The following is an 18,068-nucleotide window of genomic DNA, read 5'->3' on the forward strand; positions in this document are numbered from 1 at the left end:
TGCAGCCGCCTGGGGGCGTAGGGTTCAACCAGACAAACACAGAGCTAAAACTGCAGTAACCCACAATATCCTGTTTCGCTGCTGATGCAAATTTTCGGCAGCGGCGTGATTGTGAACACGATTACGCCGCTGTCAAAAATTTACCCAAGCAGCTAAGCAGAATGTAGTAGTTAGCTTTGGTGTTTGTGCGGTTGAGCTTTGTGCCACCAATCTGGCCGCTCACGTTTACGCCCCCGCTCAACCGGCAAACCGCCCGCGCTTGCCGGAATACCGGACGCACTAAAATTCTCTAATTAAACTCGGCGTTTGCTCCGCGCACCAGATGGCTCCGTCGACTCAGCCGCTCACGTTTTACGCCTCCGGTAACCCGCAAACGCCATTGCGTATACCGGTATACCGTGTACGCTATAGCGTACACAGTAACCCGGTTTGCGGGTTGCCGGTATACCGGTAACCCGCAAACGCTATTGCGTATACCGGTATACCGTGTACGCTATAGCGTTTATAAGCCTCTCTATTAGTGCTGGGCAGCGAGCTTTCAGTGTCGTGTATGCCCCACTCAATCCTTTCAGTCCAATAATCGAGACGCGCCTTAATACCTCGGTATGTCTGCTGCCTTCCCCGTAACCTTTCTGGGTTTGAGAAAGTCACTCACGGAAGAAATCTGGCTGAGGTGGCCCCTTCCACCTACCTTTGACTGGGCCTGGGGTTCAACGCCTGAAGGCTCCAAGAAGGATTCAAAGCAGGCTGTTCCAGCTTGCACAGCAGGCATTCACCATCCGTTGTGGCTCTTCCCATAAGCAGAGGCTACTCGAGACAGGATATAGTAAGGCCAAGGTATCGAAGAAACGAACAGTTATAAGCTATGGCGAATACTCGATAATTTCGCAATAAACTACTACTGCAATTTATATGCATTAGAATGTCATTGATGCTTTTATTTAAGTACGCATATATGCTGCGGTACAAGCTGTACGAAAAAAAAAACAGAGAAAGGAGGTTCAACGCTGTTTGCGTCTATTTTGCTGCTGCATAGTGGTGGTGATTGTTGCTGTTGTATCCAAAGATATGGATCTAGTTAGTGATATCGCACGAGCCACATGCCGATTGAACAGAAGAAAGCGCATGTCTATTTAGCGTTTATTTTATAACTTTATCCCGTGACGTCACTGATAACGTCGAGCACGAAAGACGTGAAAATAAAGTCTGGCATGCTACGTGGCAAATGCAACAAAAGAACGTATGGTTCACATTCAAAATGTCGAAGATCGTCGAAGCGACACAGAGGGGACCGCTGACTTTCAGGAAATATTTTATTGCACCGTGATGCTTATACTATTTCACCAGGTGGTTTTCCAAAAAAAAAAGATGTACTAAATAAAGGTCTATTATATGGAAGATAACTCTGATAACATCATGTCGGTTGCTCGAAGAGTCAGACAAGGTCAAATCGTAGTGTGATGGTATCTAACTAACAAAGCTACACTAATTATTCCACCAAGTATATGCCTTTGTGCACATGTCCTAGTTGCAGAGTTGAAGCCGGTTAGTGATGAAGCAGCTACCCACGTAGCAGGAATGCTGTGATTTTACCACGTGTTTCGAGCAATGCGTCCTTGCAAGCTGCTTAAGTATGCATTGACGTTCTAGGTAGCAATTGCCAGGACTTTGTGAAGTACAGAGCTAAGTGTTAAATCGAATAACACAGCTATTTGCCAGTGCACTTAGCCCCAGCTGATGCTTCCTGGTAATTTGAGTTCCTCTTAATACTTGTTTTTGTTGGATTGCTTGTATATTTGATTTTATATTTGATCAAAATTGTATATTTGATTGTTGATGGGCTGCTGATATTATAATTGATGATTCTACCCTATTTTTGATTTTCTGCAATGTATTTAGCTTGTATCAATTGCCGTTGTAATAAATATTTCTTTTTGGAACCAAACTAGCCTTCGGCTGTGGGTCCACTCAGTGTTTGCAAACTTTGTGTAAAAAAAAAAGGAAACAAAACGCAGTCAATCAAGCAATCAAAGTGAAACATGCCGACCCACGAGCTTAACCGTCTAATGCTCAAAGTGCGTGTAATATATGCTATACGGAATTTGGTGGCTCAGAATGCTGATTCAAACGCGGGAAAAATAATGCAAAGTCTGTAGTTGCGTTTTTAATACGCAAGATGTGTGGTTCATCTGTGACAAATGAATTGCTAATGAAACAACTCCTACGCTAATTAAAGTTTATCTCAAATAATATTTTAATTGTCCTTACAGAAGTGCGCTCTCCGCGGTCAGAAAGAAACTTTAACAAGTTAGCTTTTGTGCTTCTCGAGTACGACGAGCTTTTGCGAACATCTGTGACTATTAATGTAATTTCTATAAGTCCACACGCGTTAGCGAACTCACCGCTAATTTCCTTGTTTCCTTCCCTCCTCTCTCTCCCTGTCATCTTTGTCCTCCCCTTTCCCATTCCCCCGGTGTAGGGTAGCCAACCGCGTGTTATTCTGGTTAATCTCCCTGCCTTCGGCTTTTCTCTTTCCCTCCTCCTCCTGATAAGTTAGCACTATTTTTCCTACTGTAAAAAGGGGTTTCGGAATTACAGGATCAACATTACAGCAACAACAGACACACTTCCTTATCTATAAGGGGAAAAAAAGTGTGAGAGATGCTCGTTTCAACGCATGTCGCGCAAAGAGATTTTCTGGGGTAGCTTTTCAGAAACAACTCTAGGTATACGGAATCAAAAAAGAGAAACGACTATGCGCAGAAATTGTCCTCGCGGGAGAATCCGTGTGACCTTGGATTTACACGTAACTGGAGTGTCGAGCGAAGGGTGCCGCTTCCAAGTTAATACTGGGAACGTGTTGACCAGCACAACAGTGTACCGCGACGTCTGACATAACCAGGTCAATGTTGCCACGTATGCGGCTTTTCTATGCATAAAGAAATCGGGAGCAACCGTGTAGCGGGCACAACAAAAACGAAGAAACAAACAAAATAAATAGGAAATCACAAATACTTGCGTTGTTTGTTGCTTCGCATTCACTTCCTCTGTATAGTGCCCTTGCGGAGGACGCAATTTTTTTCCTTTATAAAGAGCGGGAAGGTCAACAAATAGGTGCCTTGCATTCTATTCCAAAAAAAAAAAGGAAGAAAAAGAACGGAGCGTGAATGGCATGAAAAGAACCGGAACAGCCCGAACGGTCGGTCGAAACGAGGTGGGAACTGGTTCAGCCGATGGCATCGTCTGGGTGCGTTTGCTCGTTCGTTCGTTTGTTTGTTTACACCTCCGAGGGAGTAAATCGCCAAAAAATATATAATGCGGCGTAAACAACCCACCCCGATCTCGCAAACAACGGCTTTATGCGGAACCCACCCAGACACATACGTAGAAGGCAAGCTGTGTGTAGCTGAATGGTGTACGACGCGTACAGGAAACGGTACAGTTGAGCGCGCTTTCGGCTATTGCAAGATCCGCTCCGCCAAGTGGACTTGTGCAGGCCCAGGGTCAAACGAAACATACAAGACTACAGACGAACATACGTCAAGAAAAGCAGACCGAAGCAAACGATCGACAGCCGAACAGACGGCAAGTAGAAGCAGACGGTGACTGTAGCCGTAAACAGCACCGCTTGGGTCACGTGAATACGGAATTCGGAGTTATGCAGAGCAAGAAAAAGAGAAATCCGGTCAAATAGCGCTAAACACGCACAAAGACGATGCGATAGGAGTCGTCCGGACTGAAGGTTTTTTGACAATGTCGCATTGAATAATCGCTCACTGTGACCGCGTGGCATTCCCCCCACCCCCTCGCTTTCCTTTTCCTTGCATTACGTTGTTTCAGTCTTTTTTTTTTCTCCCTCCGCCCGCTCCGCCTCTCATTCATCGCTACTCTTGTTCTGTAACTGTTGCGCCAGTTATTTAACACTGTCGAATCTCGAGTGACTGCCGACACCGCAGGCGGGTTTTCTTTTTCTGACATGACACCCTTTGTCGCAGAATAATGCCATAAAGGAGAGGTTCCCTCTGTAGTACTTAAGGCGAACTGAGACAACACGCCCACTTGTGTGACCTCCATCCCCCTCCCTCCGGACAAACGCACGCACACATAGTATTGTCTGCTACCCGGGAAGCCTTGCAGACGACAGCCGCATAGCGGGCAAAACCCCTCGAAAGCATGAAGCTACACCGTTTCCACTGTAACGTTAAAAGAAGGGAAAACTGAAAAAAGAAAGAAAACTGACAAGTGCACAGACGATACTGGTTAGATATCTGCATTTTTAAAATTTGTTTGCTCCCTTACTTCACTGTAATACTTTGTCTGCTGTTTCCCGCTGACAAGTTAACAGAAACCAAATGCGGGTCCTTTATGCAGAGTGTGTCCATGAGCGGAGACAGGAACCGTAAATGGGGTCACAGCGAAATCTAAAAAGATGCAGCACAATTGATAAATACTGGGCTATAAAACCCGTTTTTTATTTAACCGGGGATGCCTAGAGGGGTGGGGCGGAAAGGAAAGAAAGAAAGCAAGAATAGTGAAGTAATGCACATAAATGCAATTCTCAATGTGCGCCCACAGTATTTTCAATATATGCCAAATAGAAAAGTGCAAACGCTAGCAGAGAGTAGCAGACGAAACGTACCCACTGCCTTTTTTTTCGTCTGCTACCGAAAGACGCGACAAACAAGTAAATCCAAGTGTGGGGTGTGCCGTGAGGAGGGGCAAGTCGTATACTTCGCGAAGGACCAGAGCAGAGAGCTGGAAGGGAGCGTAAATTCTTTCAAAAAACGTTCGGGGTGGGGTACGTTGAGAAGGTGACGGGGGAGTGTCTCGTGGGTGAGGGGTGGCCTCCTCTAGTAAACAAAGTAAACAAGCGCCCGAGGTGCCGCACGTGTATGACTACAGGAGAGCGCCTGTGCAGTCCCGTCAGACTTCCGCTATGCGGAGGGGGTTCCGGTGCAGACGACGACGATGGGGAGGGGGGGGGGATGAAAAACAGACGATGAGCAAACAAGAGAGAGAAAGGGGAAGGCGTCAATACACAACGTCAAAAAAATATGGCGACGAAGGGGAGAGGACGGTAAAAAATGGCGAGAGTTTCCGAACCCACAAACAACAAACAGGAACTCGACAATTGCAAGAGCACGGGTTGGTCTTCTCTACTAGCAGAGAGCGACACGAAAGCGAGAGAGCAAACGAAAGCCGAGGGAAAGAGTGTCGTGATAGATGGAGTACGGCGCCGAAAAGAAACCAAAAGTGGGGCGAGCGTCGGCGGAAAGGAGGTACTGGCGGACGCCATTTCTGTGCTCTTTTCTTTCGGGCTCACTGTGGAATATGGGTTAAGGTTACGCGAACCCGGATGGAAGCTAGAACTTTCCTACGCAGCTCGTGGAGTTCGGGAGAAGGCGAAAGAAAAAAAAAAGAAAATCGAACTGCGAAAACGAAAATCGGAAGTCGCGCGCGAGACCGTGTGCCGTCGTGAGTTCTTGACCTGTTAGCGATCTTTGGTGGCTGCCTGCTGCCGCTTCGTCGTCGTCGTCGCCTCTGAATGACGTGACCCAGAAGACAGGAAATCTGTTCTTTTCTCTGCGTATCGCTTCCTTCCATCTCGAGACTTATTTACGCCACAATCCTGTATCTGTTTGGCTCTGTTTATTCTTTCTCCCGTTTTTTTTTGTTTGTTTGTGTATCTTTCTGTTTCTTTCGGCTGACACTTTCGTTATTGTGGCACGTACGTTTCACGAAGGAACGCGCATTACTTTTCGGCATTTGTATTTTCTTTAGAGAAGTAGTGGGTGGAATTCAGGAGAGAGAGAGAGGGAAAGGAGTGTTCCTATAGGCCTGGGAGCAAGAAATACGGGCAAAATAACGCGACAGTGTCGTTAAATGAACGCGGAGCCGAACTAGGTCATGGTTACGAGTTTTAATTCTTTTTTCGGAAGTGAGCTCCCCCGGATGCGGCTGTGTGCATCCAAACCGAGCACACGAGGGAGTGGTTGTTTCCTATCAAAAGTAGGGCAGCGGGGACAATGTGTGAGAGAGAGAGAGAGCCGTTGTCTGAGCGGAAAGATATTACTTCAGAATCGGCGGCTATAAGCGGAAACAGAATAAACAAAGAAAGCACGGGATATTGGTCAATCTATGCGACACGCGGGAGAGGAGAGCGCGCCAGTACGTGTGCGGACAACAGGTGTGGCCCAGATTCTTTCGCTTTGGCCATCGGCCGCGTCATACGTTGACACGACGTACGTTACGCCCTTTGGAGTGCGTAGATAACTTCTGTCGGCACAACAACAGCCCGTGTAGTTGTTCCACTAAGTTGGCCGTGACTTACAATAGACATACCAGGAAAACGGTTATCGTCGATGACGCTTTCTTTTTCTGTTCAATCTCTTTCAGTTTTAATTTTCCTTTCGTTTGCACTTTCGGTTTTTCTTATACATAACTTTGTTAAGCTTCGCTTCTGCAGGAAATGGAGGAGATTCTGTATAAATAAGCGCTTAAAGTATTGTCTGCAGTAATCGTGATAAAAAAATTCCGCAACTAAGAATTTTAACTTTTTAAAATCAGAATTGAGGGTACTAGAGAGTTTTAGATAAGGCCGCCAAAGCTTTGCGGGACGCAAGCGGCCTGGAGTACAGAAGACAAAAGTTCTGACTTTTTTTTGCGTACGCTATAAGTGGCTTGTGCACACCACTTCTAAAACTCTTTAACAGCGAGACAATTAAGCAAGCGGTTAACGTGCACATAAAGCAGCTGCTGCACGCGAGTGCTTTTTTTTTTTTTGCACGCCCATCGGGATTCGGCCGTCGTGATCCATGCGCATGGTCGCCGCAGCAGCTGATCCTGTGCCGTAGATTGTTGCGTTGATTTCCCTTCCCTCGGCATGCCATTCTCTAACACATCGGCGCCTATCTGCTCCGCATGTTACATGTTCTACACGAGTGCACTTCGCGAACCTAATTGACTCTGAAGTACCACGAATTCCATGGAGATCGGTTCCGCATATGTTTGATAGACGCACTTAATCGATTCGGGTGTATTCGGTTAGAAAAATCGGAAACAGTTTCGAGATAAGGTTTTTTTCTGAAGGCTGCCTGCTTGCAGTGATGGAACGGCTGCGCCAATTGCGTCAAACTGCGCTGAGAGTGACCCGTTGCGCCATCCTGCGCCAAAATGTCATTTTAGCCGAAACTTGCGCCGACCCATGCCCCAGAGCATGCATAAAAGTGCAACGCTCCATCCCTCGATGCTACGCAGCTAGCAAAACTGAAATCAAAGCGAACGGCATGCTATCATCTTCACAGAATGAACCAGAAGCTCGTTTAATGAGTTTCTCACTTTACACTCGCATGCAAAATTTCACCCTTTCGGTCGTATCTTGGCACACAACAATGTATAGTGAGAAGCTATGGGCCCGTTTTTCTCTGACGGACGTGCAATGGAGTGCCGCTGCACCGTCTTGCTGGCGTTTTATTTCGGTGTTCATCGAACCTGCGTGGTACCGCAGAATTTGCCGAAGGAGGATGTCACATTCTAGGATTAAAGATATACTTTTTCAATGATTATGGGCGATAGCGGGGCTCCGAAAAATTGCCGCTGCGATCAGAATCTCACGTGGTACATAGTTCAGAATGGTATTAGCGAATGTGGTACACAGCGAGAGCCGCCACCTCGATGGATGCCGCCATGTTCGATTATGCGAAACTATTTGTATCTCGCTCATGCGCAGTGACGCTAACGCTATTTTTCTTTGCGGCCACAAAGTCCTTGCGGCTCCTATGCGAAAGCTCCCTAATGTGCATGGCATGACATGCGTATATTGCATGATGTCATGTTCAGTGCAGGCGCGCGTACTCGATCGTTCTTGCGGTTAGCCGTTGCCCACAAGCCGTGACTGTCGCACTGTGTTACATTTACTAAACGCGCTTTGGTTGACGATCTGTCTGTGGTGCCTTCTCTGCGCCGTATCGACGAACCCCGCCGTATTTGTGCATCGTGGTGTGGAGGGGCTTCGCGTCTTTTCTTGGCCGCGCTTGCAGGGTAAGGCTCGCGCAAACCCGTCTCATTATTTGCATGGGACATGGTAGGCACCCCTGCGCTGAACTCTGTGCCAAAAGTGCTTGCTGTTGCGCCAGATCGGTTTTTTTGTCTGCACCAGGACCTGCGCCAAAGGGTGAAATGGCTGTTACTCCACTGTGCTTGGAATGACACCTCCATTCCGTTGCAGCTGTAGGGCAAACATCAGTAACGAATTAGTTCTTGAAAACGGAATGGAATAGTATCCTTTACATTTTGTGACATGTTCGCTTTGTTGTATACAAGACGTTGTGCTGATTAGCTCCTGAAATAATTGAACTGACTTCTGAATTACGTTCGGGCATACATAGCGAGTCCTCCCAACTATACGACAAAGAATTACAATCCCATTTTACTACTTCGAGCATGTTGTTCTTTGCTGTAGTTGATGTTTTTGTTTCGCATAGTCATTCTTTTCCGCACTCCTCGTTTTGTTAATGAAACCGTATCCTATACTTTTCTTTAGTTTCATTAACATTCTTTGGGAACTTTACCAACCTTACGGTATGTCACATTCCCAGTGACCCAGGTTGTCTATTGGCTTGGGCCACTAGGTATGTGTTGGCAGCGTTCTTGCCGAGCAGACAGCATGGGTCACAAGGATGTGTGCCCGGCGAATAGAAAACTTGTCACTGGCTGCTGTCTGGCATAGTAGACGACTTGGGTCATTTGGTATAGTGCCGCTGTTCCCGAACAAGCAACTTGGGCACTGCGTATTTGATATCGGCGTGTGTCCGGCAGAAGACTAGGTGGAACGATGAAATTAGAAAATTCGCAGGCGCTGGTTGGAATCGGTTGGCGCAGGACAGGGGTAATTGGAGATCGGAGTGGGCATAAAACAGGATGATGATGATGATGATGATGTGTACGTTCTTGGTCAATCCCATAGAGTGGATGTGCCTAGGTGACTCAAGAGGTGCACCGCGTAGCCTTAAATATGTAAGAGTGGCAGTGACCCCATCCACCACAACAGACACTTCCTCATCGAACCTGTGAAGGAAAGCGCAAGAACAGAAAGTAAGGACAACGACAGAAGGAACGAGGCGACAGACGGGCGCTGTAACTTCCAACGAAAAGGTTCTTTTTCACCAGTATATACGCAGTACCAGCAAGCCCGAACACCGACACTCCTCGTAGGGCGTGGCCGCTTGATCGCGAGATAGTGCAACGTAGTTCTAGACAGGATACTCTGGGGATACTGGGGAGTTTCAGCTGGGGTGTAGTTATTACAACAAGACTACTGTTGTCGAGGTAACATTTCGCATTGTGGTTGGCAGCAAGGTATTGTCACTTTGTGTGACTGCGGTGGCAATACGGTGTTTGGCTGCATTGTATGGTTTTTTTTTTTTTATGAACATAGCGTGCTGTTGTGGGTTCATTTCAATAGCCGTTTCGGTTGGCGACGGTGTCCGCCGCCGTTGTCCGGTGTCCGTAGCAGCTATCGCCAGGAATGATAAGTGAATACCCAGCTCCAACCGGGATCGAGACTGTGCCCGCGGCGTAGGAGTCAGCTACTCTACCACTGAGCCACGCAAGCGCTTTTTTTCTTCGTTATTGCGTGGCATTATTAGTAGTGTCATTTGAAAACTGTTACGGTACTGTTGGACACAGATGAGAAACAAATGCATCGGTGCAGCGGCCATCATATGTCTTCTTTAGTGGTTAACTTCTGTTTTTCTTGCATTATATTTCGAACTAGTCGAACCAGCTACCTAGCTCACCTTTCGGACTTAACTGAACATTACTTGTATTCACTGGAACACTTGGTACATCTGTTACAAATAAGAAAAGGAAAATGCTTAGCCTTTTTTTTTTTTCTAAGCAGCGTTTTGAATGTTGCTGCTTGTCGGCGCCGGCTTGGCTCTTCATCTGTGGCATTCAATTTGTGCATAATAGCGCTACGTTTCTACAAGCGAAGACGAAAGGTAGGTCACTTCCAAAGTTCATGGACTAAAAGTGCCTGTGCGGAGGTTTCTCTGCAGCGCATCGCATTACTAACTCGTTAGTCGCGAGCACTCGCACAAGATCCCTGTGGACGCCGAACCACGAACACATCGCTCGGGTAGTCAGAAGGTACAACAGTCGCGTTTAGTAACGTTGCGAGATTTCTCTTACCTCGAGAAACGTTACTATAACGCGCCATCTGACCACCACGTGCAAACGAACTTCCCTAAAGTAGTAATCTCCTCCTGCTCAAAGAATGTAACTTCTTCAGCAGCTCCTTTGCGGTGGGTGCGGTATTTATGGCAATGTAACATAATGCTTCTTGCGAGTGTCTCTGTATAGATAACTGTGACCGTTATGCGGCCTTCACGTTGCTTCTTGTACTGGTTAACCAATCAAAATTGGTTTGAAATGAACAGTGATATAGTGGGATTTCTTTCTAAGTGAATTTTTCATTTCATTTGTTATTTCTGTCATCTTTGTTCATTATTACAGTTTATATCGATCAATGGTGGCCAAACAAGGCAAGATTCGGCCCAGATCGAAAGTTTCGAGAAAATAGCTTTTTTTTTTTTCAGGGAAACAACGAACCGCAAGGCCGACCTGTTTCCCTAAAACGAGCCCCCTGGTCAACACATTGGTTCCCGGCTTTAACTTTCCCTTGTTCACCGATGGGTGATCACTTCAAGCCGCCGTCTTCCCTCGAACTCAGCTTTTTTTCTCTCTTTTTTTTGCGGTACAGCCTTTACGGATGCGGGAGTCACAGAAGCTATCGAATGAGTGGAGGAAGGAATGACCGTTCTGAATGCAAATAGCGCTTGCGCAGAATCTGTGCTGAGCCGTTTGCGGTTCTCATACGTGTGTCTGGAACTCGCAAAGACGCCATCGCGGAAGCTACTGTGCGGCATTTCTCGAAATAACATTTTCAAAGAGAAGCGAACTTCAGGTCAGGGCCGGCTTTTTACAATGCGGTGACGGCATTACTGTGCCAGCGGCGAAATGCGGTCACCCGATTCCCGTTTTAAAACGAACTTTTGCTCCTTTCGGGACCACCTGCCTTAGGCTATTTCATCCCCTCCTCATTCCTGTATTATGTCCCATAGTGATACGGGCAATGTGAAGTCATCATTTCGCAACCTGCTAAGCCATAGAATAGGCTCCTGCGTAACAGGTTGACAATCGCGCGCCATTCTTATAAACGAAACACCAGAGGAGATTCAGCACCGCCGAATCCGACAGAAAAGAGTGGGAACTGGGTAAGCTTGTGTCGTAACTTGGAATTTTCTTTATGCGGGAATTCTACTTTTTAGAAGGAAGAAACTGGAGACACGAAAGGAAGCGAATGCAGAGGGAATGGGGTCACTCGACGCGGGGACGATTTCTCGCTACATTCCCACGTGCCAGTTCTCGCGCGCACGCTCGTGCGCGCGTGAAATCCCGTGAAAAGCGGAGAGCGGGTGAAAGAGGGCGCCACCTACCACCGCTCCGCCACCGGCCGCACCTCTTCACTACCTACCTACCTACCTACCTCCCCTCCCCCTCCCTCCGAGGTGGTGTCACCGCGGGCGCACTCAGTGGCGCACCGCGCCGAAGGAGCAACGAGAGAAAGGGAAGCAAACCTGGTAGAAGAAACCCCACGGGAGCAAGTAAACATGCTATGGGGAGCGTGCTTATCCCATTTGAGCTTTCTTTCTTTCTTTTTTTCTCGCGTCTCCTCCCTTGTACCTTTTCGTCTGTCCGACCGCCGCGCAGTCTTCCGCCTGCACGGCCCACATTTTTTTCATGCGCGTCTCTCGTTTTGTGTATTTCTCGGTGCCCCTATCCCTCAATGCGCACGCTTTTCGCCTGGTTCTGTTTTCCATCTTATCGTCTGCAACTTTCTGCCTTTGTCCTCCTGCTCTTCTGCTGCTTGCTTTCTTGCGGTCTGCATCTTCGGGCACCGTTTTTATTCTGCCGCTTTTGGCTCCATTCGCGTTGTTCGTCTTGGTTTCCTAACTGCACTTCTCGTCTGCTCCTTTACGTTTTCTTGTCGTCTATTTCACGTGACCCCCCTTCTCTCTCTCGCACTCGTCGGGCTCGCTTTCCCCCTGCCGGCCATGACTCGCGGAGAAAACGGGTCATTCCGGCCAAGAGGCGTGACCTAGATTCTCCCGTAGTTTCCCTTTTTCTCCCTTCTCTCTCTCTGACGTGCGAGGGGATAAAAGGGACACGTTGTTTCCCTGGCGTATACATTGATAGTTGCTGCTGGACTGCACGTTTCTGTGTGATTCACTTTTTCCCCTTCTCGTCTCTTCGAATACTGCGCGTTTGTGTGTATCTATCCCTTGGATGACAGTCGTGGCCTACATCGCAGGCGATCTGCTCCCTTCGCGGTCTGTACAGAACGCTATCTGTGGGCAGGAATGAGGTTACCTCTTAGGTTTCTTAGAAAAAAAGAGGGGGGGGGGGGGGATGTATTTGTGTGGTGGAGTCTAACCTACTTTAATGTTTGACAGCATTACTCTTCACGTCGCGAAAGCGTAGGTGCCACCTCGCAGTAACTTCCTGGAACCGTTTGTTTCGCGTACATTTTATGTTGTCGTTCAGAGTGGGGGAGTTTTTACAGATATCTCCAGTGTTCACAGTTTCACTGTGCACTCTTGCTACGGTATTTTCACAATTTTTAACAATCATTACAATTATTTGTCACGTTTTCACCTTGGATCGTCGCTGCTATATAGTTACCTGGAATGATGGTAACAGACGTACCGGTTTTGATGTTTGTGTTATTTTTTGGTCAGGCGTAGAGCCATCGAGAGTTGGAGTGAATTTTTTTTTATGATATAACTGTCGCCGCGCACACATACCAGTGTGGAGGTAGCCATTGCCTGTTTTCCATTATTGTCATTACCGTAATAACGCAACTATGTCTTGGTGCTTGCCCCCCCCCCCCCCGCCCCCGCCCCCCTGTGTCTACTTCTGCCCTCATATACTTCCTCTCGCGCCATTACACCATAACTTATTTATTGTTGACGTGTACCTCTTACCATTTAGGTGCCGAAATTCGCACATTTTGATAAAGCTTCGCGTGGTAGGCGTGTCTGCAAGTAAAAATAAAAGGAAAACCAAGTGAGCAAAACCAACAAACTACATGAACAAAACAAAGTGAACCGCCTACACTCTTGAGAAAAATTACACCCCTTGGGTCGCATCTTCGCACACAACGATAATCGTCATCTGTCTCGTCTGCATTTCCTCTCTTTAACGCTGCGAGCCCGGTACTTCCAAGTCACGAACGGCGTGCGCGTGATCGCACGACAAAACATTCTCCACAGGAAAGTAGGGAGCGCAGTGTTTTCAAGAAAGGAAGCGTGAGCACTTCAGATGACGATTATTGTTGTGTGGCAAATATACACCCCAAAAGGTGTACATTTGTTTGAGTGTACACCCCCCCGCGCCTTTCTTTCTCGCCAGTTCGTTTAATTGTAGTGTAGGCTTCTACACATTCCACATCCGACTTTTGAAGAGCTGTAGTGGCAAACGCAACATCGCACCTTATTTTGGTCTATTGCTCTTTTCCACCCATCACGTGGGTAGCACACACAGTACACATACGCAGCAACAAGCACACGTGCGTGCTTGGACACCTTGCTGAACCAGAAATGCTTTCTTCCTGACTGACTTCCCCCGTAACCCAGCGAGAAATGCAAACATAACGAACTTTCTTCACCCTTGTATAAGCTTTCCCACATGAAGTGCACTTATCTTTTATAACAAGGTCCCATTATAGCGCTTGAGTAAACACCTCTTCCTGTACATTGCACTTCCTTTGCACGTCTTGCGAGCCCGTAATCAGTAAACTAAAGCTTAAACTCGAACCCATGATCTTGCACGTTTAATGAAAAAAACTTTCGTTAGCGAATTTCTCGATAACAACATTACTATGAAACTTTATAGAGGAAGTGATCGTGCAAGACACAGCCTGTAACGTAGTGAAGTTAAACTCTCGCTTGCGGCGACTCCAGCGCTGATTGCTCCCCTAGCGGTCACGCCACGCAGCAGACGATATGATTTAGCAGACGACGATAGTTAGGCATCCTGCCGCAGTACGAAGAGAAGCGGCGGGGTAGAATATGAGAGACTCGGTAATCTTTAATGACGCGATGAGAAGCAGTTCGTGCCCAGTTTTGTATCGCAATTTGTTTAACTGGCATAATCAGTGAAACGCTGTCCAGTCCGGAGCCGTAGTTCAGTCCCTGCTCCTTTCCGTGTCGATAATATACGACCGAGCGCCCGTCCGAGCGCGTTCGGTGGACGCGTCATGTGATTGATTTACAATGCCAGCTGCGGCGCTAAGCTTTCGGTGTGTCATGCCGGATCCGAAAGTGGGCCAGGGTGAAAGCAGACGCCTAGCGCTTCGCACTGGCCAGCGCGGCGCCGTTTCCTTGTGTATTACGGCGCACGCATAAGTTTAACGCTTCATTAGCGTTTTTTATCTGATCACCAGTCAGATTAAGGCCAACTCTGATTTCCTGATTCATAGACGTATGAAACGCAGACAGGCTGTCATAACCACAGGAGCTGATCTTAATGAAAAATTGTTGCATACGGCGGTAAGGTTAAACCTTACTGTCCCGACGTGGGAGCCGCCTGCAGCCTCACCCGAAGGGTTGATCTTTAGGACATTAATAAAGTTCATCATACCATACCATTAGATTGGAGAAAGCGGAATTTCAATTTCGAGTATTGAATTTTATATTGGCTCTACATCGGCGAATTTCTAAAAAGCTTTTGAAAGCTTTTAAAACAAAAGTTCGTTGTAGTTATCACATTTGTTACCTTCACACTATTGCGCTTGGAAACTGTAAGTTAATAACATTATTGACTGAACAAAGTTAGCACGGTTAGTACCCGGTCTAAGCCAATTCCAAATGCACCACCGGTTAAACTGTTTCTAGCCTTTAACGCATTCATCGGAGCCGCTTCCGCATATCCTAGAGTGCGTCAGGCAAAGGCCTTGTAGGCTAGAAATATTATCACCAGTGAAGCTAAGTGTGGAATTGGTAGCTGAGGCCCATTAGTAACAGTGATTACCTTGTTGAGTCAATGTTACTAACTCGTAACATTACCAAGTGCAGGTATACTAAGGCATGGAATGTTGTAACAGCTAGTTAGTAACTACAATTACCGTTTTTTAAAAGCGAAGTACTTAACAAAAACCACGTATCGCAGTTTGTGAGCTGCATCTGTCGGAGCAGCTGAAGCGGACGAGTGTGATTCGTTAGTTTACAGCTTGCCTGAAATGTTCGCGCTCCTTAAGAGAATTTTCCAAAAGTTATGTTCGTAAATGAATAATATACTTTATACCGGCGTATAATACATCAATTTTGTCCGCTTGAGGTGTCATAGTAGCTCCGGTGTACAAATTTGTGGTGTAAATTTTTTTTTGTTTAGTTTAAAGTTGCAAACTTCGTTCTTCGAGTGCTTTTTACTTTAGTCTTGCCATTTCAGAGAATGTTTTTTTTTAAAACATGATGGTACTCTACCGCTTTAGATAAAATGGTAAAAAAAAACGGAAGCTAACCGTTTAATTTGCGCTTTCAGTACACGCAAAAGAACTTTAGGGGATCAAGACGAACTCGGTCACTTCCAGTGCGGCGCCTTTGACAGTCCACATTCAACAACCTGGCGTTAACCGATTTGGATCTGAACGCGTAGAGCTCAAAGTAATTTGCCTCACTAAACTCTCGTAACGTCGAAACGGCACACGAAGGGCTGAAACACACAAACTGCTTTAGGAAATCAGTTCGTCGGGAGTCCGAACCGATGGCCCCTATTCACTGTGCCTGCGCCTCGAATTGTCGATCAATTCGCCCTCGCTCTGCGACCTGCTAGCTGGTTGGTCCCGCGTTCGATTCCCGGACCGGGAAGAATTTTCGCAACTACGAAGTTTTCTCTCTGAGAAACCTGTTTGAGTTTCATTTGTAGCTTAGTTCTTACGGTCGGGTCAGGGACAATTCTTCACTTTAGGAGTGTTTCAATGTGTGTCGTTTACATATTTCTGATATTGTTCGTTTATTGATATTGTGAGCTGTGAAATTTATACTCGAGATCTTTTTAAATACTATTGCGATTTAAAGAAATTGATGGATTTCGGGTAGAAAACTGAAAAAGAAACGTAAAATAAACATATACCGCTCTGTTCCTACACGATACGTAACTCAACGGCATCAAAATTAATCCCAAGTTTTTCCGTTGCTGCACCTTAATAAAATGCTGTTATGCTTTTGTTGACATTGTTTGGCATTTAACAGACGTTCTATTGAAATAACAATATGTGTGATTTTATATATATATATATATATATATATATATATATATATATATATATATATATATATATCTCTTTTTGGAAGTGACAGCGGATCCACATGCAGCCTGGTGGCGTTGCCCGATATGATACTGAGCACGCAAAGCCCAGCAGAGGTCACCTGCCTGATTAAGCCCTGGCAATGTCGGTGCCTTGGGGAAACGGCACAATTAACACACGAATTCCTTTGGGTGGAGGCGTGGGGCGCGTAGCGTTGAAGACCGCGCGCACTCATTTAGGTTTAGTGCAAAGCGTGAGGTTCGGGCATGCTATTTCTCGCTGCGTTCTTCTTCGACTTCGCCCGTCCTTCCTTCCGCATACAGTTGCAGCAGCCTCTTCAAGGTCACCGGAGTCGTTAAGTGCGCAAAGCGCGGAAGCCGTCCGACGGTCGACGTTGCTTGTGCGTTCTTCCGCGCGCTGAGAGATTTACAGTGTAGCGCCGGCTAAGCCCCGAGCGACGGCCATTTTTGCACAGGCGCTCGGAGGAAGGCTTTCTATATGCGCTGCAGTGACTCGGAACGTGGCGGTGGTTCCGAAATAAAGGAGGACTTTTGGCGCCGCTTGTGGAAGGCGTCCAACGAAAACGGAAACTGTAACGAAGTTCGGAGGGTGGACCCTTGTGCGTATCCGAAAGAAAGTGCTCGGAGAGAGGGAAACAGAGTAAACAGGCGGTGCTCCAGGAACAAAGCAAGCCAAGCAAAGCGGCGAGCAGACGACGGAAAGGGGTAGCAGACGATGAAAAGAGCCGGCTGTCTTTCGCCGATAAATCTTGTCAGTCCTTTATGTATGTTGTTAGCCCTTGTTTATGTTTGCTTTTCTTTTAAACTTTATTTCAAGAGCTCCCCGTAGTACCTCTTTCGCGAGTTTCGGGCGATGAGTGGACCTCTTCGGAAAGTTTACCGTTTATTTCTACTTTTTTTTTCAACTTGAGAGAAACAATGAATATTATACAAAAACGCAGACTGCAAACCACGAGTTGTAACTGAGTAGCGAAAAGCTGATGCTTGAAAGATGGCTCTTGGTAGGAGGCAAGAAGAGTTGAAGTCACGGATAAAAAAGAAAAGTGGGTTGCGTTCCCAGGGATGACGTAAACGAGCCTCAGGTTCCGCCACGTAATAGCCAGGTGCCTTGAGAAATGCATACTGGAGAAAGTTCAAGGAAAAAAAAAAGGGGACGGGGAGGGGGCGGCGTTTCAGGAAACGAAGCCCGCCGTGGAAAGGCTTAAAGGAGTCGAAATAGCACACGGCACATACCTGCTCGGCTGCAGTGAGCTACTCCTCCGTCTGGTCATCCGTCTTCCACTTGGGCAGCGAGGAACAGACGGCGGTGGGGAGATGGCGCGCGGCGTATACGCAATGTTCGTCTGCTACGGCAGCGAGGTAGCCAATCACGCAAAGCAAAAGAGTTGGCTTCTGGTCGCGAAGCAGACGACATACGAGCGTAGTCGAGTTCACTTTGAGAGTATTGCGAAGCCTGTACTCTCGATATCGGGGGGCTGCGAACGACGTTAAAACAAGATCAAAGATGACGGGCAGGAGGTAGAGGTGCCAACGTTACGTAGCATTCGACGACGGCTTGCCGCCTCAGAAGTCGTAAATAATCGTTCTTTTCTCCTTCTGCTCGACGTCAGCTTTCGCGCTGGCTGCCAACTTGGCTAGTCAGGAGTCTACGGTGGGGAAGTGCATTTCAAAACAGTGCC

At 47.0% G+C, this 18,068-nt stretch overlaps 1 protein-coding gene and 1 long non-coding RNA gene across 16 annotated transcripts in view; one reads left to right on the forward strand and one right to left on the reverse strand.

The window, feature by feature from the left end:
* Nucleotides 1-18,068, forward strand: part of LOC139049833 (uncharacterized) — a 349,117-nt gene that overhangs the window by 62,842 nt on the left and 268,207 nt on the right. The gene's annotated exons all lie outside the window — the stretch shown is intronic.
* Nucleotides 4,574-18,045, reverse strand: LOC135917983 (uncharacterized). Its single transcript, XR_010569489.1, has 3 exons — nucleotides 17,623-18,045; nucleotides 13,047-13,100; nucleotides 4,574-8,161 (listed from the first exon to the last, which is right to left on the reverse strand). It is a non-coding gene; the product is annotated as an uncharacterized lncRNA (long non-coding RNA).

The sequence above is a fragment of the Dermacentor albipictus genome, chromosome 9 (assembly GCF_038994185.2).
Source record: "Dermacentor albipictus isolate Rhodes 1998 colony chromosome 9, USDA_Dalb.pri_finalv2, whole genome shotgun sequence".
Lineage (NCBI taxonomy): Eukaryota > Metazoa > Arthropoda > Arachnida > Ixodida > Ixodidae > Dermacentor > Dermacentor albipictus.